This window comes from Dipteris shenzhenensis, chromosome 19 (genome assembly GCF_047967505.1).
Source record: "Dipteris shenzhenensis isolate YYH24624 ecotype China chromosome 19, Dip_SZ_1.0, whole genome shotgun sequence".
In the NCBI taxonomy this organism is placed as follows: domain Eukaryota; kingdom Viridiplantae; phylum Streptophyta; class Polypodiopsida; order Gleicheniales; family Dipteridaceae; genus Dipteris; species Dipteris shenzhenensis.
Genome location: NC_141614.1, coordinates 17194760 through 17220943, shown reverse-complemented (window position 1 = coordinate 17220943; position 26184 = coordinate 17194760).

Here is a 26184-nt window from a genome sequence, read left to right as displayed (position 1 = left end):
GTCGCCTTAACATGACGCTCTATAAACCAATACTTCCCACCACATTGATCATCTAAGAAAGGCTTTACCTTGACATACTTGTTACCTACTTTGACCTCATGGCTCCAAAGGCCCCAACATAGCAAGTCAAAATTTACAAAAGAAGATTCATTTTCTCTATTAAAACTTGAATCAACAGAGAAAGCACTCGTACTTAGGCTTCTAGTTTTTGTTGAAACCAAAAAGTTGCTAAGAGATCTTTGCTTTGGATCATGCTCCTTATCCTTTCGAGGACGCCCTCGCAAGCCAGTGAGTGCTACCTTTGGATTTTCATCTTTTCTCATGAGTGACTTGATATGAGAGTTTGACTTTGTGTGTTCATTGAGCACCGTGTACAAATCTGATCTTGGAGGACATAAACGCAACCATGCATCATCATATTTGCATCGCACCTTCACCAAGCTTTTGTCCTTAAAATCATGTATTGTAGCTTCAACAACCTCAAAATCCCAACCTATTGAAACGATAGGAGATGAGTAAGAGACTTAATGTAAGAAGATGGCAAATACTGATTGAGGAATAAAGGAACAAATAATACCTTCATTTGTGGACATAAAAGATTTCATCTTCTCTATCGCATCTTCTGTCTCTCTTTTGTCATCCTTTGTCGGTTGATGCACTACTTTGGGCATATCTTCTTTTCGTAGTCCTCGAGCAACCATATACTTTAGCTCATGCTTTTTACTTTCCAATATGTGAAATCTCATGAAGTTAGAGAAGCAATTGTATGCTGCATGCTTGCCTTCTATCAATCCTTTACCATAAAGTTCATTACACTCATGACACCAAATTCGCACATGGGGCACCCCATTGAAGTCCTCAGAATGCAACTCAAACTTATCATCCCTTGACACTACCATTTCCTTTAGCTTTGATCTAACTCTATCAGATTCACGTTGCCAACATTCAAGAATAGTTGGGCTTAGTAATCTACTAGAAAGCTTTGAAGACATGTGCACTTGGGCATCAACATTTATGTCATCAGCTAGTTGAGTGCAATGTCTTTTACATGGATAAGGAGTTTCCTCTATGCGGCATAGACTTCTCTTGATGTGCACTAAGAGTTGATCATTGATTGTCCATCGTTCCTCTTGCTGTTTGGTTATTATATATTCGTCCTCAACAAACTCAAAGGGTTCCAATAGAAGCTCATCACCTTCAATTTGTTCACGAACATGAGAGAATGTGGGATGACCTGTGTCTCTTGTCACCCTAACAACACCTAATTCCTCCTTATTATCATAGTCAATCACTTGAATCCTGAAAAAAGATGCCATGATAGGAGACCGATGTACTTCAAAATAAAATGAGAACCTTAATTATAACCCCCCTCCACCTGTGTGTGCATGACCTGCAAAATTTAGATTGCCAATTTGTGCATAACTGGTGAGTTTAAATTTAATCATTATAATAAAAATTTGTATGCATGACTCATGGGTTTGAGTTTAACCATAATAAACACAAACTCTTCCCAAATTAATACACAATTCTAATACAAAAATATAACTAGAGATACTTTGGAGAGGTATCGAGGTGCATGATGTGAGCAGGCCTCCCTCGTCATGAGACTTCAACTGCAAAGCAGTCTTGATGTGGACGATGCATGACTTCCCAGGCTATGGCGAGTGTTCAGGTAAGCATTGCATTTTTTAATTATGAATAGGCAAAGGACGTGGCACCCTAAACCCACCTTCCACTCTTAATTGCATCTATTGTTCAGGTCTCACTACATCGGGTTACCATGCATGTCCTGTTTGTGGTCCTTCGCTAGTTGCCTCACGGGCAGACGCATTGAATAAGGGCATCTATGAGAATCACCATCGATTTCTCCCACCTGATCATCCTAGATATGTTGCCCCTTGGAATGAAGTCCTCCCACAATCACTCACCGCGGGAGATTGGATGAGAATTTGGGATGGTTCCACGACTCCTCCACCACTTGGCATGAGCCGGTAAGGGTTTGTAACTATTGGCTGGAAGTAAAGATTGGCTATATTGGTTGAAAGTAAAGATTGCATGCTAACACTTTATTTTGTTTAGATACTCCATCTTTTATCGTTTACCATATTGGTCCCACCTCAAGATCAATCACCTGCTTGATCCCATGCATATCTTCAAGAATGTGGCATCTACCATTTGGGAGCATTTGAATGGGACACGAGATTCGGCAGGCATAAGGGAGGATCTACGTACCACAGGGAGGATGCGTGAAGCTTGGCCTCAAGAGAGACCAAATGGGCGTGTTTTTTTACCTCGTGCACCGTGGATGTTATCAAAGCTAGAGATGGCGACGGTGAAGCGCGCTATTACTACAATTCGTACTCCCAATTCGTACTCCCACTGGATGCATGAGGTGTTTGAAGGGAGCCTTTACAAAGAGCAAGAAAAGAGGTGTAGAGCAATTATATGGCTTGAAATCTCATGATTGGCACAAGATGCTCCAAGTAAGTATTTTATATGCATAATATCTTTTTCCTTTCAAATTTGTGAGTGAATAGCTATAAGCAACTAATCAACCACCTCCTCGCGGGTTCAGTTCATACTACCTACTAGCATTTCACGTAGTGCATCAAAGGACGTGAAAGATTGTATTTACAAGATGGGCGAGCTTGTGAGGTATGTGAGCTCAAAGGAAATAGATCCCACCACTCTTGAGAATGCTCGAGTTATGTCAGTGGAGGCGGTTTGTTTAGTGGAGGAGACATTTCCACGTTCTATTCTCACAAGCCAACTACATCTCATAGTACATTTGGTGGATGAGATTGCTATATGGGGTACTATACATGCACGATGGTTGTTTTTCCTTGAGCGCTTCATGAAGACGTTGAAGGGCTTCGTGAGACAAAATGCAAGACCCGAAGGTAGCATGGCCGAGGGTTGGTTGGTACAAGAGTCACTTGTATATATTTCTGAGTTTCTTGTTGATGTGGATAGCTCTCTCCCACAACTATGGAGAGATGATGAAGACCTAAGGATGACCTCTATTGTGCCTCAAGGAAAAGGACGCAACAAAGTAATAGACACGGAGTTGCATAATAGTATCAACCTCTTTTGCATGCTTAATAGTGATGTGATGAAAAGATGGGTGACAAGATACGAGGATGCAAAGGCAAGAAGACAAGAAGAAAGGGCCCTCTTTCGTACACACCACGGATCTCGTGTGCCATACCCTCAGCATCTAAGAGCACTTCCAAAGGATATTCATGTGGATTGGCTACTTGATGAAATGGAGAAAGCAGAGAAAGACGAGGGGATGCATATCACAATGGAAGAATGGGAGTATGCTAGGGGATGCATGAGCAAGGTCGGTATATAGAATGTTATGCATAAGTTAGGAGCTTTTTATAATTTAGATTGCTTATTTAATTGATTTTTTCTTGGTGTAGTGCACTATGTTCAATGCTATATCGTGTGAGGGCAAGCATTTTCGAACACAACGGATTGATGATAAGAGAAACACAAGATTGCGGTGTCATTGCTAGCTTTGAGGGAGCCAATGGAGCCATGGATGATTATTGTGGCATAATCCAAGATATCATTATGCTTGACTTTCGACGCTTCTTTGTGTATGTTTTGGATGTAAAGTGGTTTAAGGACGTGGTGGAAAGAGGCCCTAATGCAACAATCAAACGCCATGCAAGTGGCTTTGTAACTATTGACTCCACAAAGTTTTGGCAAAGTAGGAAGGACACATTAGTACTACCGCAACAATGTGAACAGGTACTGTGTACACACATAAAAATACTCGCTTTTAAATATTTGATGCAAGAAAAGTAACATGATTGTATTTGTGTTTGAATTAGGTTGTCTATCAACCAATGGTGGATAATAATAGATGGTGGCATGTCATACCTATTATGCCACGTTCCAAAGTGATGTATAGTACATTTACTAATATGGAGCGTATGGAGGATGATCATGGCCATGGACGTGATGATGACCGTGATACAAGAGAGGAGGATGATCATGAGATAGGAGATATAGATATTGAGGCCATTACCCGTGAGGATGAGCCTACCATTGGAGATGCTGATTTCGATGAGCACATGAGTGGCACAAGTAGTAGTGGGTTGAATGTATTTGTAGATATAAACACTTGTTTGGATTTTGAAGTAGATAGTTTGGCAAGGGTTGATCTCATTGAGGATGAGATTGAACCGTAGCCCCACAATTGATATTGGTAAAACTATTTTACATATTGTCTCATTCTCCTCATCTCACTTAATTCTTGTATATGTGGGCTTGCAAAAAATTATGTGCTTTGGTAATCATGGGCAATGTTTGGAAAGCAATGATGTACACCAAAATCTCACTTTCTGTATTCTCTGGAGTGCGTCTATTTACGCGTCTAAATGCGCGTCTGATTCTCAGTGTAAACGCGCAAATAAACGCGCAAATACACGCGCAAATAGATGCGCTAATAAACGGGATGTTAAACGAGCCCGTATTTTCTCAGGTCAAATGCACAAATAGACGTAGTGATTTACGCGCAAATAGACGAGCGTTTAGACGTGCATTTAGACACGCCCATAATTTCTCTACTAAAGCAACGCCTATAGACGCGCCTGCTATTTTGCGCGTCTACCAAGCGCGTCTATAGTTGCTTTGTGTTGTTGTGATAGATCACAACAAGACAAAGCACCCATAGATGCACACACAGACGCGTTTACTGAACTAAATAAAAAACTTACGGGTGCGTCTATTTGCGCATCTATTTCTGCATCTGGAGACCCGCATCTAACAGCGCGTCTATATAGCAGACACATGCGCGTATAGATACGCATTTAGATGCCTAAGTAGACGCTCTGCTTAAAAATTTAAAAAAGAGACAAATGCATCGTTAAACACGTGTATAGACACATTTTTAAATGGTCTTATAAACGCGTTTATAGATGTGCAAATAGATGCTTCCCGAACAGACAGACGCGTATATAGATGCATTTATAGACGCACTAATAGACGTGCTATATAATATTTTTTTAAAAATTTACAGAATGCTATGTATGTTGTGTATGCTATATAGTTACAAGAATCCCATTTCCACATTGTGTAATTCAATTCTTACAGCCAACCGCATTTTAATTACAATTCCAAATAAAACATTACAACTCCAAAACGCAATAAAATTGAAAGCTCAAAAAGTACTTGTATGTACATATAGCATGAAGCTAAGCCACGTCATGTGGCTTCAAGTACAAAAAATAAGGAAGCTAAGCCATGTCATGTGGCTTCAAGTACAAAAAATAAGAGGAGTGTATATACAAGAGGTACGAAGCCAAGCCGGTGGCTTTAAGTACAAAAAAGAGTAGCTAGCACTACTTCTACGACTAATCTATGTTCTCCATGTCCTCGCTCCCTTCCACGCTCCCTTCTGTGCTCCCTTCTGTGCCTCCTTCCTCGTCTTCTTCCTCATCATCTTGTGCACGGGCCTGTAAACAAGGGACAACATATATCAATGTATGAAAAATCATATCTTTACTTATAATATTGACATTATTTAATTACTTTCAAATACCTCGGGGGCCGCTCCAGTAGCCCGGATATACTGCTCCTCAGTAATCAACTCGTCATGATATAAGTGCCTCCATGTATCTCCTCTGCGATGGTGGTGGTGGTAGGCTGTCTCGACAGGAGTAGGGTATCTGCCCATGATCTGAAGCTGCAAGACGACACAAGTTGTGGAGGGATTAGTACAAAGAAACAACCTCTTAATAAACTACATAAGCAATATAATTTGAGATCCATACTTACAAATTGGGCCTCCCATGATTCAACACCCCTTGCTCCAAAATGCACGCTTCCATATTGCTCCATCTGGATCCTTCGTGCCTCCATGTGCTGCAGATTGGGGTCCTCCCTTGCTGACTTCATTGCTTTCTTCCACTCACGCTTATGAGCGGTGTGGGACGGGCCCCTTGGTGGTTGACCTCCCTCGAGCCTGGCAAGCTCCGCTAGTGCCTGCCTCTTAAGCGAAGATCTTTTATTGCCAAGTGTCGTAATAATCTTTGACTTGGCCCATTTATCCTCGGGGGGGTCACTCGTCATATGTAACCCTATCACGTGAGTTCAACAGATGGGTTTTTATTAATTCAATTACTTACATATTTATATATACATAAGGAAGTAATTTAATACCCAAAGGTTAATATATAGAAGGGTGTTTTATATTGAAAATTTTCTAGAAGCTTGCAACATGTGACATGGATATTTGCGTAGAGTGGCTTATGTCATGGGACATTTTGAAATGCTATTACTGGCATTTTCCTTTTGAAATGAGTAAGCGCTCCTATTGCATTTTCTTAAGTTCTAGAGAATTCTAAAAACCATTTCTCTTTATTGCTCTTTTTGGCCTTTGCATTAGGATGAGGTTAGGATACTATGCTTTCTTGAATTCTAGAGAATTCTAAAAAACTTTTCTCTCTTTATTGCTCTTTTTGGCCTTTGCATTAGGATGAGATTATGATGCTATGATTTTCTCTCTTTATTACTCTTTTTTGGCCTTTTCATTAGGATGAGATTAGGATGCTATGAGGATGCTATGCTTTCTTGCATACATTGATCTCTAATCTTGATGAACACCACTAATGTTGAATTTATTTTTTGAAATTTTTTTATCCCGTCACTCTCTTTTTTTTTCTTTCTATCCACAGAGGGATTGCATTGAATCAATGGTGGAGGACTATTTTTGAAGTTGATGCCTCTTATACTTGATTTTCTTTGGTTCTACTCAGTCTATTTAGCTCTGCCTTTGTAAAGATCCTTCAGGCTCTCAAACAATTGATCTATTATTTAAAAAAGAATCAATAGTGGAGAGCCACTTCTATAATTAAATCCATCGGATAAAACCTGTGAGAGTAAAGAAGTAAGGTATTTATTTTGAGATAGCCCTATTCAAAAGGATTCTCCCACTTGGGAAAATATAGTATCCATATAGCAACAAGGGATCAAAGCAATAGGAAAAATTTTCATTGAGTGAGAATCCCATTATGCTTGAGGGTTTCTCACGCACTTGTGCCTAGAGTTGTAGATTAGCAAGTACCATGAGCATCACTACCAGTGACAGTTTGAACTAGAATATGGTATATAAACATGATCAATTCAAAGTAAATGAAAGAATAAAACTATTTCTAGGTTAGGAGAACATAAGCCCTTGTGTCTGATACATTGAAAGCTAAAGAAGGCTCTTATATATGGTATCTTCAAAGATTAAAGAAGACCCTTTCTAGCTTCTTAGACCATATCTTTTCTCGAGGTATTATATACGCTACACAATGCCTAGAAATGGCATCTTGTTGTTTGCGGCATATGCTACACTCATGCTACACAATGCCTAAAAATGCCTAGAAATGGCATCTTGTTGTTTGCGGCATCTAGTGGTGGATTAGTTATTAGAAGGACAATGCTAAAATCTCCCTGAGTTGTCATGGATGTGGTTGTACATAGGTGTTAGCATGGCGTTGGAGCATAGGTCCCAAATGCACTTATATTGTAGTCATACATGCAGTGATGAAGCAATAAGCTATGTGCATATATAATTTATATTATTGTCATGTATTAGATGCTGATTTTGTGATGAAGGGATGTAGAAGACCGGAAGATGTGGCTACTCGATTAATTTCTTTGTTGCAATCTATTATGAGTTGCATTCTTCTTGGCAACTTATTTTTCATTACTTTCGGTCTACATCTTCTTGACATAGGTGGAGTGTATCAGAGTGTGGTATGACATTAAGGCTGTTTTTTTTTGTGACTAATATCTTTCCAAGAGCGTCTCATGGTACAACTTATAGAACATATAGATGACTAGAATTCATAACATGGCATGAAGAGAAATCTTTGTTTCCAGATTGCAAAGTTCTAGAAATTTGTTTAATGGGCCTAATTGTAGTTTTGCACTGTTTGGCATAGTGTATCTCGAACATAATGAGTACCGTTTTGTGAGCATTTTGTTGAGAATTTGTAACTCTTGTAATCTAGATGATATGAGAGTGATTCAAGCACCTATATTTTTCATTTTCTAAGTAAAAAATTCACATGCATAAAACCAATTCACATTAAATTTCACAAATTGGCATTAAGGTATTGGCACTTTTGCTTAACAGAAGATGACATAAGCTATTTTGATTAGAGTTTGATTAACATAATGTACAGTTTTAATGAAACCTAGCATAATCTAACAAGAAGTAGCTAATCTACAGGGTTGAGGGGGGCACAAGGAAACCTATTGAACCACCTCCCTTTCACCATAGCTAGGAATCTTGGCTCAACCTTGGTGGACGGCAGGGCAATCACATGGCTAGGCGAGTTGAAGCAATGGACGAGCAGAGGTCGGTGTAGGGGGGAGAGCAAATGCTCGCCAAGAGGGCTATTACTGCCATGAGGCAAGGGGAGACACAAGGCGTTGCTAGCAGGACTGGAAGAGAGTGGGACAAAGAAGGCCAAGGGGCATCCACCATGGTTATATGCCTATGAAAGGGAAAAATAATTTTCACAAATATTTGGTGTGCGTGGAAACTATGGAAAATATGCATTGGTCCACATGTACGAGACATGTACTTTTGGCCATTAATCAGCTATTTCCTTGTCAAGATTTTTAATTCTTGACATTGATTCCACCCATTACAAGCTATGGATCTTATGGGGTGGAATCTACATTTGCTAAATGCCTATATCTCCATCCTCTTCCGTCTATCATCTATACACCAATGATAATGCGACTCTTGTGTTCATAACCTATCTGCCATCATCGATCACAAAGTTTCATTTCTTTGGCTAGGGCCCTGTCTCACCCTGCCCTACTCCTCCCCCTCCTCCTCTTTTGTAGTGTGCCTCTAGCATAGAGCAATGATAGGAAACTTGATCTGCTCTTGGCCTAGAGGGGTAGCCATTGTTGCAAGGCTCAATGTCGCCTCATATTGGAGCCTTGGTGCCTCCATGATGAGCATCAGAGCTCTGTCTACTAGCTCCAATCATTAGTCGTGCCTTCTAATAGAACACCATTGTAACACATAAAATTAAGCATACTAACCAAAACATCCTAAATGACATGCCAAAATCCCTTGTAAAATTCAACAATGAAGCCATCTTGTTTTAGAACATTCTCACAAGTCCTCTCTCATTCACTGTCAACCATAGGGGAAGAATTGTCGATGATGCAATCGCAAAATCAATCCAACCATGATGTCTAGGTTGTGCAATATTGTGAGAATATTCTTGAATATGGAGTAAAATGGTATATGAATAACACGGTTGCAAGCTCTCTACAAGCTATGAAGGTGCAATCTTATCTTGATCTTGCCAAATCTTGCTAAATCTTGCTGCCAAAATTTAATGGCCCTTAATGGGCCGCCGCTTTTGAAATCCCCTTCTAATCTTGTTCCATCTTCCTCGCCATCTCCTTCTCCCCCATCGACAACGCGCTCAGCGGCTCCATTCCGACGGACCTTGGCAACGCCCTCCGCCACGGAACTCTCAATCTAGCAGACAACCAGCTTACCAGAGCTTTCCCTTCCTCTCTCTGGGAGCTCACTGCAGTCTCCCTCTCTCGCAATTGTTTGACTGCGCTACCACGAACGTGAACAAGCGATCAGAACAAGCAAGCAGACCGGCAAGCCATTCATCCAGGTACTCGCTCTCTTCGATACGCTGCAGCTCGTGCTTATGATTTCGCACTTGTCTGCCTTCGAGGCCCCGATGTGCATCTAAATTTTCCGAATTCGCCTCCTCAAGTGCCCGCAAATTGTTCTTTCTCCACCAAAGAGATTCAGATTCTTGCAGCTCGAGCGGCCGCTTCTTCACCTACGATTCCCCGTCAGCTCGGAGCAACCCTGGTTCTAGTTCCTCCTCCAAGTGTCGCAGCGAGAAGGTTGCATCCTTATCTCGTTGCACACACGCATTTTTCTGCAGGTTTCTCTCTATTTGTTTACACGCTAGTCTATAGGTTCTGTTGATCGAGTTTCAATGATGAAGTTCTCTTGATCACTTTCCAGGGTAGGAGCATGGTATCCCCCATGAGGCTATAGAGGAGGGTGAGAATCTTGGTGTTGGCTCATTTGGAGTATGCTTTAAAGTCACTTTTAATGGCATCTCTTTCTTTCCTCGAAGTATTACTTATGCGGCAAAGCGCTACAAAGGGAACATGTCTCACACCTTAAAGTCATTTGACAAAGAATATGGAATGCAAATCTTACATCCAGGTATTGTCAGATGCATAGGATTTACTAGAAGCTTGCCTTGGATCAACATTTTTCCATACTTCAATGGAGGGAGTATTGGAGACATGATGATGCAGCTACCCTTTGAGAAAGGGACGTTTAGAAAGCAAGTGTTATGCTTGAAAGGCAATGGAGTCACTAGGAGAGAACCAGATCCAATACTAAGTGATGTACAGCTTACGAGATTAAAGGCATTTGTGGAAGCTACCCCAGACATCATACACGCATTGGTTGATGCATTAGCAGCTATACACCAAGAAGGCATTATACATTGTGATCTACACCCTTTCAATGTCATGCTAGATTTTACCAAGAATTATAGTCCACGGGTTGGCATCATTGATTGGGGATTGCTGCTTCGATACAGTGAATCAAGAGAAGCTGTTAATTTTGTGAAGCGTACTCCAGATATGGATGATGTGACTTATAAGATCAAGAAGAGTACAACAATAAGACAAAATCGACTCCGGCCTTGGCAAGCTCCAGAAATAATCGACCCTGAGAACACTAATGCTTACAGTAAAGAATCAGATGTGTTTGCCATGGGATACATGATTAAAGAGGTTATTAATTTTTATAAGGAGTGTAAGGAATACTACTTCAAAGAGGATTACACAAAACAGTCAGCATGGAGTGGCAAGTTGCGGCAGATTTATTTCAATGCAACTAACTATATGTTTGTTTGCAAAATCGACTTTAAAGCTTACTTGAGTAATGCATTCAAACTTGCATTGCTCCATCCATAGATGGTTTGCAAGTTTAGTAACTCAAGGGAGGCACGTAGAACAGAGAATGTGCACCCCTCAAACAGTGGAGTCGATGCTGCGGTAAAAAGATCATCCTGCTCCATGCTATTATCCCTCCCTTGATGGACATATAAATCCCGCACCATATCATCAAACACCTCCTCCTCTATGGCTTCATGAGGTAATGGTGGAGGGCTACTATCACCATCACTCCATGCATCCGTAACGGTCCTTCCTGAAGATCCCACCTCATATCGTCGACGCTTTGCCTCCTCACGACGGGCATAGGGTAACATGTGCGGGTGTGGCACTGCATCCTGTATCAAATTAAAACGGGATCATTATAACTCAAACATGCTTTTGAGACCAAATGGGTTCACACCGTCCATACCCAATCCAAGTCTCAAGCTCCTAGGTTCTTCCTTGAAGCTTGGCCATGTGTCTTCAATATGTTTCCACGCAGGAGAGTCCGCGGGAGTTCTCCACTTGCCATCGGTTGGTCGATGGGAGGAATGCCATGACATGAGCTCTGCAATAGATTTGCACTTGAACATATGTTGGATGCGAGGGATTATGGGAAAATGTCGCAATACCTTACGAGGCACGTCCAAGGTTTTGAGATCTGCTCTATATCTTGCCTCTCCACAAGTAGGACACTCTCTTGCATCCTTATGTAGTCCACGAAACAAAACGCAATCGTTGACACATGCATGGATGCGCTTGTAATCTAATCCTCCAAGAGAGGTCACATGTTGCCTTGCCATATCTCTTGAGAGGTCGGTAATTTATTCTCCCTTGGAAGCATTTTACACAATAGCCTGCACGTGAAGACCATAAATGAGGAAAAGCATTCGAGTAATTGACCCACGCGCATAATTCACCATGTTTGCAAAATCGACTTTAAAGCTTACTTGAGTAATGCATTCAAACCTGCATTGCTCCATCCATAGATGGTTTGCAAGTTTAGTAACTCAAGGGAGGCACGTAGAACAGAGAATGTGCACCCCTCAAACAGTGGAGTCGATGCTGCGGTAAAAAGATCATCCTGCTCCATGCTATTATCCCTCCCTTGATGGACATATAAATCCCGCACCATATCATCAAACACCTCCTCCTCTACTGCTTCATGAGGTAATGGTGGAGGGCTACTATCACCATCACTCCATGCATCCGTAACGGTCCTTCCTGAAGATCCCACCTCATATCGTCGACGCTTTGCCTCCTCACGGCATAGGGTAACATGTGCGGGTGTGGCACTGCATCTTGTATCAAATTAAAACGGGATCATTATAACTCAAACATATGAACACCCATAGGTATCTCAATCAACCTTAACTTACAAATCCTTACCCTGTTTACGGTCACATCCCATTCTCCATACTTTGAGATATGATTGAGCGTAATCCTGCGTGCACGATACATGTTTCCTCGACATCGATCACACAGACATTTGATTTTTTGCTCCAACCACATTTCGCGATGGTGGATACGGAGGGATTCATCCTCACTGGAGCTGCTTGTTGAAGATGGAGACATCCTACAAACAAACAAACCACCAAATTTGCTCTTCTTCAAATGCTTAACTTAAAAAACTCTGTGTTGCGTCTATCTTCGCGTCTATAGTCGCGTCTAATTCCGCGTCTAAATGCCCGTCTACTCTGTGTATTTTAACGCGCCTTTAGACGCGCTAATAGACGCGACTATACCCGCGACTTTTAAACCTGCTTTTCGGCGCGCCGCTCGCTTTGCTTTTCTTTTGACTACTTAAACTTCGCGAGCGGCTTTCTTTCTTCTTTATTAGCACTTCTATAGATTCGAAGCTCCCATACACAGTTCCAAGCTTTCACTCAAGACAAAAGAGCCATACCTACACAGCTTGCTCCCAAGCCTAAAGAAGAGGAGGAGTACGAACAAGGAGAAGAAACAAGCTTGGAAAAGAAAGATCCTTCCATACCTTTTTCCAGGTAAGTCCTTTTGAAGTTGTTCTTGCTTTCCTTTTCCAGTTTTGTACTTTTTCGCATCCACGAAACGCAGCATCTAGGTATGAGCGACACGTTCTTTTGTCGGGCGAAACGTCCTTTTCCACTTTTGAGTATTCTCGACTGTCGGAGCGCGTGTATAGAAGCGTCTGAGGGCGCGTCTAAACTTGCGTCTACAGGCGCGTCTATATGCGCGTCTGAGCAGAGCCAGACACTCACAGACGCGAATATAGACGCCTAAACAGACGCTATGTTAAACGGAGTTTTAAACGAAGTTTTAGACGCGATTTTAGACACGCTGTGTAATGCACTGTTAGACGGATTCTAGAACGGACTGTTAGACGCTCTTTTAAACGGAGTTTTAAACGAAGTGTTAGACGCTCTGTTAGACGCGTTTATAGACGCGCAGATCAGACGGGTCTGTAGACGCGCTCTGACAGAGCTTTTTTTCCCCTCTTTCTTCTCAGCTCCCAAAGTAATAGATTTGTTTATTTTTTTCCAGTTCAAGATGTGGCTAGGAAGTGCTTCTAGCTCACCTGATCCGCGGGAATCGATATGGAAGGATTTATATAATCTTTTAGGACACCCTCCTAGTCCTGCGGAGTTATACGGGTACATGACGGGTACCCTTAACACTCCCCAGGAGTCGGCAGTACAGACTCCGAGCCACCCCACACCGCCTGAGATCACCCCAGCGGAGTCCGCACAGCCGTCTTATGCCCCTTCCCCCGTACCGTCTTATGCCCCTTCCCCCATGCCGTCTTATGTCCCTTCTGCCATCCTGTCTTATGCCCCTTCCCCCATGCCTTCAAGAGGTCCTTCTGCCTCAGCGAGCCGTCGACGTACTCCCTAGCCGTCGAGACTCAGTTCTCCAGCTACGAGTGGTCAGCGTAGTCCCGCGCGGTCCCCAGCTACGAGTGGCCAGCGTACGAGCTCGACACGACAGGGTAGCAGGCGTAGTAGCAGGGAGAGCGGTGGCGGATGCTGCTTTGGGCCATGTGGCGGTGAGGAGGAGGATGATTCAGATGATTTAGACGTGCCTCTGGGTGATGGTACGATTTATTATGACATCACCCAGACAGGAGGCATCTTGATGGATGCGCGGGGGAAGGACATAATGGCCTTCATGCGCTCTGTAATTGCTAACAATTACAGAGATTGCTTTATCCACTATAAAGACCACCCAAAGAGGTTGGCTGATGAGACCCTCGCTACTGTTCGCTCTAGGTATCCTAACCCCCCCAATCGCCAGTTCACAGATAAATGGGGGAAGTCAAAGATTGTTACGATACTTAGCAATAAAAGATCTTCCCTTAAGAGGCAGGCACTAGCGGAGCTTGCCAGACTTGAGGCAGGTCAACCTCCAAGGGGCCTGCCCCACACCGCTCAGAAGCGTGAGTGGAAGAAGGCAATGAAGTCAGCGAGGGAGGAGCCCAGTCTGCAGCACGTGGAGGCACGGAGGATCCAGATGGAGGAGTATGGGAGCGCGCATTTTGGAGCAGGGGGTGTTGACTCATGGGAGGCCCAATTTGTAAGTATCGATCTCAAATTATATTGCTTATGTAGTTTATTAGGAGGTTGGTTGTTTCTTTGTACTAATCCCTCCACAAAGTGTATCGCGGTCATGCAGCTTGAGATCGTGGGCAGATACCCTACTCCAGTGGAGACAGCCTACCACCGCCACCATCGCAGAGGAGATACATGGAGGCACTTCTATGATGACTGGTTGATTACTGAGGAGCAGTATACCCGAGCTACTGGACAGGCCCCCCAGGTATTTGAAAGTAATTAAATAATGCCAAAATTATAAGTAAAGATTTGATTTTTCATACATTGATATATGTTGTCCCTTGTTTACAAGGCACCCCTGCACAAGACGACGAGGAAGACAAGGAAGGAGGTGCAGAAGGCAGCGCAGAAGGCAGCGCAGAAGGGAGCGTGGAAGGCAGCGAGGATTAGTCGTAGAAGTAGTGCTACTATTCTTTTTTGTACTTACAGCCATTGGCTTGGCTTCGTGCCTCTTGTATATAGACTCCTCTTATTTTTTGTACTTGAAGCCACATGACATGGCTTAGCTTCTTTATTCTTTGTACTTGGAGCCACATGAGGTGGCTTACCTTCGTGCTATATGTATATACAAGCACTTTTTGAGCTTTCAATTTTATTGCGTTTTGGAGTTGTAATATTTTATTTGGAATTGTAATAAAAATGCTGTTGGCTGTAAGAATTGAATTACAGAATGTGGATATGGGATTCTTGTAACTATATAGCATACACAACATACACAGTATTCTGTAAAAATTTTTTTTTAAAAAAAAGGCGCGGCTATCAGTTCGTTTAAAAACGCGTTTATATGCGCGTCTGTCTGTTCGAAATGCGTTTATACGTGCGTCTATCAAAGCGTTTATAGACGCGACTATATACGCATGTATAAGCGCGTCTATACGCGCGTAAGTCTAATATATACACGCGCTAATAGACGCGGGTCTCCTGACGCGCAAATAGACGCACAAATAGACGCGCCCGTAAGTTTTTTATTTAGTTCATGAAACGCGTCTGTGCGCGCGTCTATGGGTGCTTTGTCTTGTTGTGCATGCCATCGATATACAATACTGGAGACCATTATAATTAAGTACTTAAGAAAGTCTTTGACTATCTAATAATAATTGCACACTTTGAATACAATCTCTAATATAGATAGAGATGAAACATACTTGGAACCTTTATATTGGTCAAACTTGGAGCAACAAGTGTCCTTATTTAATTACATAACTGGCACACACTAGTGCATCTTGAAGACTTGTTGCATACATGCATTCATAAAGATAATAAACCTCGGTTTACATCTTCCTTAATTAGGTGGTATGGATGTCATACGATTTTGGTGACAAAGGCCCCATGAGGATGTCGAGCTTCAAATATCCATTGAAGACACTTCCAAATTTTGCAATGCTAGAATGGGAATTTATTTGAGTATAAACTCCTTTGTAAGCATCCTTGTCCATTCTGCTGTAGAGCATTCTTATAGGTGTCAACATTGCCTGTAAAATTATATATTAAAGGAAATTAGTTATTGATCATGGAAATATCTAAAGTTCATTAAACAAGGAGTAGTCACAAATGAAAGCTGTAAGTTTTAAAAATGAATGCTTTGCTCCAAAAAGAGAACATGATTGGAATCTAAAACTTGAACAAAGTGGTCAACCTGATAAATAGAGGGTAGATTGTGTGCACCAAAAATGCGCTTGAGGGTGGAGTGTAGGAACCATTCACTATGACAGGATGCTAGCACATTGTTAACTACAATAGTTCCTTTCAACGTAAACGGCTTGTAGAGACCTTTCATCACCTCCTTCCCGATACCTGCAGCATCAGTCTTGAGAAATGAGATAAATATACATGCGAATTGAATATTGGATTGGTCAAGCTGATGATTGAAATATGTGGTTTGAACTTTGTACCAGAGACAACAAAAGTAGAGAATTGAAGGTCGTCATCACGGGTAGTGAGCATTCGATCTCCAACCTTCACATCCTGGGCTAATTTGTACTTAAGTGTACTGTCTTCAAATCCTGCATACAAGATTGTCAATGGTGACATACATGCATATACGTATAAACATGTGATGAAAGCATATATGGGTTGTTCAGTTGTGGAAAGGATCGACGATGGGTAAGCACTAAAAGCAAGAAAACCTTGAACTAGAGTGAAATGCCCAGCAGTAAGCTCAATTGTTTGGGTCACGTTCTCATCTTGCAAACTGGAAAGTGTGAGGACAATAAACTCCGACAATGCGTAGGGATCCGAGTATCCAATTGCGTACACAGCGTCATATTCCACTGATCCTGTGTCGCCATTGCGAACTGCCACCTGCGGTTTAAGTTTCGGATGAAAACTCAGGCAGTGAGGCGTTGATTTCCATAATATACAGTAGGAAGTGTGGACTAGTGAAGCAGGCTGGATATATATACTTACCTCCTCACCGATGGCGAGTTCAGATATTGGCTTGGTGATGCCACCTCGCGTTAGTACCATTGCGCTTGCTGTCCATTTGCAATTACAGGGCAAATTAGCATCAGATTGTGTACTAATAATCTAATATAGTTGCAGCATGAGAGCCTGAAGGCGTGCCGCGTTAATATAAGGAGTCAGGAGCTCAGTGTAGCTCACCTGGGAAACATTTGCACCCGCCGCAAACCCCATAGCCGGACTGGCAGCCGGCTCCGCAATCGCTACAGCTGGTACCGCAGCGGCCAAACTGGTTGCAGCAGTTGGAGCCACTGCAAGATCCTTTATTAGGTCCGCATTGCTGTCCGTTGGCGTACCGGATCAAGGCAGGCGATACTACTACACACACCATTAGCAATATCGCTTGCAGTGCAGTGGGTCTGGGTCTGGTGGACAATGCGGCTGCCATAATAGTAGCTACTTACTAGCAGCTTGCTTGCTTGCATGTAAGTTGTGGGCTGAACAGTGAAGAGTGTCTTCAAGTCTCAAGAGTGTTGTGTTGGAGCTTGAATGAAGCGGGGCTCCTTTTATTATTGGCGAGCAAGAGCTTTATTATTATTCTTTACGTCATCCGCGTTGTTGCACACGGCATTGTGATATTTGTTTGTCAACGAGGCTACCAAGTTGCACACGGAATTGTGATAATGCTAATATTGTAACCTCAAGACTTACATTCAGCATCGGGCACTTACATTCAGCATCGGGCCAAGTGATCAAAAGTAACCTGATATTTGTTTGTCAATGAGGCTACCAAGTTGCACACGGAATTGTGATAATGCTACGGCCGATTATATTCCCCTAAGTTCAATATTGTAACCTCAAGACTTCAATTCTGCATCAGGCCAAGCGATCGAAAGTAACCAACATTTTAATCTCATCATCGCCTCAATTTAGTTTTCCCACTCAATACTTGTCTACTTGCATCCAATAGGTTTCAAAGTTGCACATGGCATTGCGATATTTGTGTGTCAATGAGGTTACTAAGTTGCACACGTCATTGTGATCATAATGAATTTTCTTCAAAAGTTGAATTAAAATACCTCTCCTTTTGAACGCACGTGGTACACTAATTTTTTTAGGTGAACCCCCTGAGTGTGTACATTGCCAAGTGGCTTCACCACATGTATTCTTCTACAAGTTTCCACAAAGTCGACTTTTGTGAGTGGATCGATGAGTCTTCTTCTCTGTACACGGTTCGTGATCGGCTTTGATATCTCTCGCATGAGAGCCAGTGTATGCTACTCTTGGTAGCAACATACTATGGGTGATCATCTTTGTGCCCGACTATGCCCTATAGTGGGAAGATGTAGCTGGCATCTATCATGGCTCCTCATCGACTCAAGCATCTACCACGACATCTATATATTTGGCTCGATTAGGTGCTGCTTTTTCATTTCTGTACTTCATGTGTTTGAAGGATGTTTTGGCCTTTGTAGGACAGTGTTTTAGAAGCTTTGTAAGATCACAACAAGCCCCCTAGGATGTGTGCCATGCAGGTATTGTGTGTGTTGCATCTAAATAAAATGCATTGCTTTTATGTTTCACGTAGTTCGCTCCTTCAGTTTGATTTCTCAATTATTAGGGGGCTGGATTTAGCAAAAATACCACAATAAACAAGGGGACAGAGGAGTCAGGGGTTAGAGAGGTAAAAATGATGGTCCCTGCATGCCTAAGATGTGGCTCTATGACACGTGTGGCAGAGGAGGATTTGCACGAGTCCCTGCCACTGTATAGCCATCTACAGTTTCTTAAACTTTTTTTTTCTTTTTCGAAAAGCTGCGATTATATTAAATTGGAAGAAAAGAGAAAGATTACAGCACTGCTCGGAGGCAGAGTCAACAACCCCAACATGCTGGGGGGATTACAAAAGGGAAGTCCTATTCAAAAGGGAGGTGCTATTGTCTCTCATCTAAAGATGATTTTGCTAGCACACTCTACAACAAGCTTAAGATCTGATTTTTGAGTAGTGACACGGCTACGAGGATTTCTTCTTGTTTGACTAGGTTCTCCTCCATATGAACCAACTTGGGATCTTGTTCTTTGTTCGTGTGGCCTTCCATCTTCTGCTCCAGGGCTTGCATCTTCTTCCTCACGTGTTTGAAAGAGTCTTCAATCTGCTTACAAATGTCAAGGATTAGAGGATGGAGTATATCTTTATGAGTACCTTGGAAGAGCAGTTTCTTAAACTTATCGGCCATCCTTTTCGACTTATCATCACATTGATTTTGTCGCCTTTTAGCAATAAGTTCTTGTTCTTTTCGAGGCGTGTCACACTTGCGGTTAAGCTTTTCCATTGGGTAGGTTCTTTTACGGTTGCAGCGCTCCCTTGCCAAATTGTCACTGCAGCGATCAAACTAACTGCGCTGGCATTAGCGTGTGTACAGGTGCGCAGCCGGCCAATGGCGTCCAGCCTGCCCTTAAAACCTGAACAAGATGTAATAAGGTAATAAGGGTAAAGCAATCTGCTTGAACATCGTCGCTTTTTATCAGTTACGTTCTTTGGCATGATGCCATCTTCCTGCTCCCGCCTCCCACTTGCTGCACAGCAGATCGAGCACCTTTATTTGCACAGCAGAGCACCTTCGTTTGAACTTTGCACACTCACGAGTCATGCGGACGCCTGGAATGTGCATGTGTCAGGTACACTGGTAGCGGCGCTAACGATCATCAGCACGCCCAGGAATAAATCGCGATTCGTGTTGGCAGCCAAAAGCTACATTTGTCCATGGACGCGTGTGTACAACTTTCTCCGTAGTAGTATTGTGAAATGTCAAGTGGCAGATTTCTCTCTCTCTCTCTCTCCCCGACGTATTGCCTTATGGATTCCCGCTCAAACCTTTTTCACATTCATTATCCTCTCTCTCTCTCTCTCTCATATTACCTGATGGATTGCCTTATGGATTCCCGTTCAAACCTCTTTCACATTCATTATCCAATCTGGAACCCATTCAAAACTCTTGCAAGCTCAGAAAAAGAGTGCCAAAAAGGTTTAGAGTTGAATTAGGGAATAGATCGAATTAGCAAGAGTGCCAATATAATATAGGGGACATTCCCTAGCCCAACTACAACTCAATTTACATATTGCAAACCATATGGAGAGCTCAAGTGAACTCTAGAGTGCGTACATGAGCATAAATTTCTAAAAGAAAGAATCTATATGAAAACATTAATCCTTCATTGTGAAGGACATATTAGGAATCCAATAACCCCAAGAAGCATCTTCCATTTACCACAAAGGTCAATTCACCTTTTAATTAGTTTGTTCATGTCTTCAACCAATAGGAACTTGTCACAAAGTCACTATGTGTAAACCCTATGTACCACCTGCGTTGAAGCGATATTTTATAAATCCATTCTCCCTAGATATTGTATGGTTAAAAGACACCCTTTTTCTATATAAGTATATAACTTTTTGTCAAAATGTATTTTAAAATACCCTTCCGTAAATATATTTTTATTAAGGACATGATATGAAAATGCTATTTTTCTTGAACACACGTGATAGTCGCATTTTTCCTATCTAGCCCTCCTGAGGTCACATGTCCTCCTGATACGAATGTTTTGCAATAAACAGTATCTAGATTACTCAATAAAGCCCATAAGACACCCATGATTTATGTTTTGTCAAGTTAATCTTTGAGTACTAATTTTGGACTACCAGAATTTTGTCACTATGTAGAATCCATTGCAAAGTCTAGACGAAGTTTTAAAAACGAAGTCAATCACCAACTAGAATTTCCAAAAAATGCAAAACCAATACTCTTTCTTATATCCTGGCATTGTTTCTTATCTCCTTCATCATAAGTAGAAACCTCACTGATTCGGACCCGCCCTAACCCATAACACATCAAGCATACTAATTTGGATGGTATAACTTGAAATACCAGCTCAATTGTGGAAATTCCATGGGATTAATGCATAGGGGAGAAATCAAAAGAAAAACGTAGCAAACCAACAAGCTTCTACAACTCTAGAGAAAGGCATAACATTCATGTAAAAGATATGGTTGTTAGAACAAATATTTTTGAGTTTCTAGAACTGACTAGATACAACCGAGCATCAAATTAGGAACACCTTGAGTATATCATGAACTCTCTCCACCTCGTAGTGCTTTAGACAACCCACTTTTGAACCTTCCACAATGATCTCCACACAAGGTGTCCCTCAACCTTACCACTGCTCTTACCTTGGAAGTAAACCACTCAGCGACTATTAGGTCGTTATTCTCATTGAGAGTTCATACCCTTTCCCCCTCTGGTTTTTTCTCCCTCATGGTCTCTTTGATAGTTATCTCCATGAACCTCACATGAGGTAAACCCATCTTGCCCGTCAAATGACAATGTTATTTCCAGTATGGCTTGCAACCCTCCAACAATGACCTTGGGTAGCTTCTGTGAGTCGTATCTCACCTTGCCATGGACCTTTACAAATAAGAATCACTTCTTGAATTTGTTTGAAGCCGCCTTGATTGCTATCTATGATTCACATATGTTGTCTGCGAGGTTAAATTAGTTCTTAGTTTGTATGAAGTTTCGAATACCCACTATTAGTGAGTCTATTTTCTCCACTCACTATTTATATGTTGATGACTGGCCTTTTTGAGCAACTTGTAGAAAGATTGATCCAATAGATCTCATCTAATTCATTGTGTTGTCTTGGATTTGCATGTATCCTTCACGCATGCATGCAAGATGGATTTCTCATTGGTCTATGCACTCTGTGTGAGTATCTATCCTATTAAGGATGGATCACTAGTGCCCATGTGGAACCACTAGGGAAAGGCTAGGCTAAATGCTAGCCATACAAGATTTGATGTTTCCAATTCCCATGATTGCCAAAAAAAAAGTGTAACGGCTACTCGGAAGGAAGTCTAATCCATATACCCAAACATTTACATAAAAGAGATCGGCTATGCCCAAATGGTGGAAGCAAGGAGATGTCACCTCATATTCATGGAGCTAGAATGTCAAGCATCGTGAAGTCTTGAGTTTCCACATCTCCCTTTGATGATTCATTTTGAATCCACACCCCATCATTTTTTTCATTCAAATTGTATGTCATCATGAAGGCCTATAAAGACATATGACTAATATTGATCAAACTACTCCTTCTCCATTAGAAATGATTGGGAGGATAGACCTACATGAATCGAAGAGGATACCAAGTAAATGGAATGGGTGGCTCACTGAGAAACTTCAACCCTTGCCGAATGTAGGGATTCCAATTCTTACATTAGCTTCTCATCATTTAAACCTCCTTTCGAGAAGCCTTATACCTCCGTTTCCTATGTTCGAAAATTGCATCTCCGTCATGTCCATGATGAACTCCAAAGCATTTTTGGTCGTTTGCATAAGTGTTGTGTGAGCATCTCGGCAATACAACCACCTTGGAAAAGTAAATGTTCACAATGCGCTTGAAACCTGAGTCATAAAGTTTGGTCGAAAGATACAATTTTCCACAACCGGGAATAAGTATCCATGGAGGAGGACTCGTTGTGCATACCGGTCCGTAGTGTTGTGCAAGGAACCTGCTATTGTAGCATCGAGGAGCCTGATTAAGAAGGTATATGAACAAAGAAGGTACCATTTCAAACAACTCCTTTTGAGCTATGTAAGAAAGAATTAGCACTATGGGGGACAGACCCTTCTTGAAGCTGTTCTAGAAAGGGAACATTTATCTACATCCACTACATTTAGCCTGTGTTTTGAGTGGTTCCGGTTTGCCAAGGAGATTCTTTGATCATAATGATGCATGTTGCTGAGGCTGAACACAAACATAGATCGTATACGGATGAATAATGGTGGTTCAAGTGAGCTATCTTGACCTTTCGAAAAATTTGGCAAGCTTTCTGAAACTCGGATTCTCTGTTTAATTGTGTTGACATGTGATCCACCCAAATCTTTTTCTTTTCTTTCATGTCAAGCATATATTTGACCCAATTTGAGTTGCACCAACCATCTATCCACAACGACTCCTTCGCACTTTTATGTCTCAAATTAGGAGCTTTTGCCTTCGTCTAGTATCAAAAGTCACCTGCATACAATCTTCTTCGTTATCCTTCAAGTGCTTAAATAGCGAGCCAACAATAGTCTTGAGTCCCAAAAATTTTAAAAAACATGTGATGCGTTGTCGAAGCCAGCAAGAAGGAAGTCTGCAATAGACATTTGATGTGGTGTATGGCTTCATGTTTTTTAAGCCAACTGGAAGGAATTCTAACAACAAACATTTGATATTCCGCATGTCTTGACGGGTTTTGAATGCATGGAAGCTCAGAAATGATCCCATATCTCCCTACATGAGCACAAGTTAGAAGGTGCGAGATTTAAAAAAACCGGCCATCACTTGGATTACAATAATCATTCCAAATGATTCTAAATAAATTACACTCTACCTTAGCCCAGACACGTAGGTGGGTGCTCAATGAAGTAAGTACTGCCTACTATTGTTGGAGATCTAATTTGGCCGCCGACGACAAAAACTTAATCGAACTCTCCCATGATTGAACAATGCGAGAAATTGATCTCTACTCAGCTTTTCATTAATTTACTCTATGTACTTCTTGCTACCACTTGCATGTGTCCCACTATTGCATGGCCGAAATTTGGCATTGCAAATCCGTGGAGAGTGTGCCACTAGCTGAATATAGGTGGAGAAGGGTTTTTAAGGATGGAGGAAGCTCCAAATGCAGAGAGACAATGAGTTGAGACGCACAATGCGATACATGGTCTACACAAGGTTCATCAAGTCTTAGACAAGGTTTTGTCTAGGCATCGAATGGTATTGCAACACTATTGTTTATTGAGAGGGTGAGAGAAAGGGAGAGTGACGCATAAGATTGCTCCCAGAAGAAGTATGTATTACATATTTTCATAGAGACTTTTGAGTCTCTATTTCACCCCAAGCAAAAGACTTTTGAGTCCGTTCGACATGATGTACTTTCAATATAACTGATCTCCGAGCTATTCTTCAAAAGGATGATGAACAATATAGCCAAATACTCGTTTGTATCCTTCATCTCCTAGTTCATTTCCCAATGCTGGTAGCTCGGGGTGTTAACATGTAAAGAACCCCCTATATCATGTGTGTTCACCCAAAGGGATTTTAAGTACCCCTTATAGCCCCTATGTATATGTATTTATGTAACTTTTCAAGCAAATAAAACCCCTTCTGTTGAACTCACGTGCTATCTTACATATTGCATGGTGATTGCCTGCTGGGGGCTGGTAGAATCAATAAAATTGATAGATCATTGTCCACCAAGTGAGTAGTCCTGCAAGTTTGTTAGTAAATAAAATATGGAGCAAAAATAACACTTGTTGGTTGGCTATCCATGTTCTCTGTAGAAACTGCAAGACCACAACATGTAAGCAAGGTATGAAACTCAAATGTTAGAAGAATATGAAACTTGTTACCAAAGGATAAAACAATGGTGTTTTGTTGCATCTCCATTTTAATTAGATAAATATGTCACCAGAATGTTCTGGTGCATCTCCATTTTAATCAAATAAATGTGTCGCCAAAAGCACAAACCATATTATCCAATAAAGTGATCGTGTAGATAATGCTTCACTTGCACCATGACTTCCAACTGGAAGGATAATAATAATAATCTCAACCGAGAAGAATCATTTGGGAGGAAAAGCACTTCCATTTGGAAGGATAGTAATAAGCTCAACCAGGAAGAAGCATCTAGGAGAAAAATCACTCTCGAGGAGGTCACTATATGTAAATCCTCTCTATCACATGCATTCAAGGCCTAATTTAGAAATCCCTTATCTGTGAATTTTAATTGAATAAAATGCACCCTTTTTCTATTCAATCTATGAACACCCCCTTTAAATGGTACCCCTCTGTATGTAAAAAATGTGTAAAAAAGAGATTTTAAAAATCCCTTATGTTTGATTGTAGATCAACTAAACAAAATAGCCAAACATGAGATTCTAAAAAGATGGTTATCTATTGATAAGAAGACCAATATTTTTGACCAATCTTGCACTGTTGCGGTAGCACAAGAGGGGGGGTGTCGTTTTTTTTTTTTTAATTTTAGATTTTTTTGGAAATTTTTTTGTTCAAATTCTTTTTTGATTTTTTTTTTTCAAAAACTTTTTCCTACCCCCCGCATTGTGCAGCCTCCCCTCACTCCCTCCCTTCCCTCTCCTTCCCTTTTATTTCCCCCTAAAGCCCAATTTCCCTCCCTTTTTTAAAATTTGGATTTTAAATGGGGAGAGAGGGGGAGTGGGGGAGGGGGAGAAGAGGATGAGGGGAGAGGGAAGAGTGATGGGGGGATATGTAGTCCACCAAATCCCCTTTTCAAATTTTAAATTTTGAAAAAGGGATGGAAAGGGGGTTTAGTGGACTACATATGCCCCCATAGCTCATTCATTCCATCACTCTTCCTTCTTCCCTCTCCCCTCTTCCTCCTCCTCCTCCTCTTCTCCCCCTCCCTCCTCCTCTTTGTCCTCCCCCACTCTCCTCCCATTCTCCCCCTCTCCTCTCTCCCCTCTCGCTCCTTCTCCTCTCCCCCCCACTACCCCCCTACTCCTCTCGTTGTTTTTTTTTTTTTTCAAATTTTTTTTTTCCAAAATTTTTTCTTTCGAATTGTTTTTCCTTGCCATCGGTAATAATTTTGGCTGGTCATGTGCTGGGGGGTTGAAAAAAAAATTTTTGAAAAGAAAATTTTGAAAAAAAAATTTTGGTATTCCCCCTTCCCCCCCCCCCCCCCCCCAATCACCAGAATGGGGGAAGGGTTGAGGAGGAGGAGGAAGAGGGGAGAGAGGAGAGGGGGAGAATGGGGGGAGAGTGGGGGAGGAGAAAGAGGAGGAGGGAGGGGGATAAGTGGAGGAGGAGGAGGGGAGAGGGAAGAGTGATGGAATGAATGAGATATAGGGGTATATGTAGTCCACTAAACCCCCTTTCCCTTCCTTTTTCAAAATTTGAAATTTGAAAAAGAGAGGGAAATGGGATTTAGTGGACTACATATCCTCCCATCACTCTTCCCTCTCCCCTTCTCCTCTCCCTCTCCCCCATTTCCCCCCTCTCCCCATTTAAAATTAGAATTTTGAAAAAGGGAGGAAAATGGGGCTTAGGGAGGGAAGGAGAGGGAAGGGAGGGAGTGAGGGGAGACCCCACGGTGTGGGGGGCGGGAAATTTTTTTTGAAAAACATAAATAAAAAAATAAAAAAATCAACTCCCCCCCCTC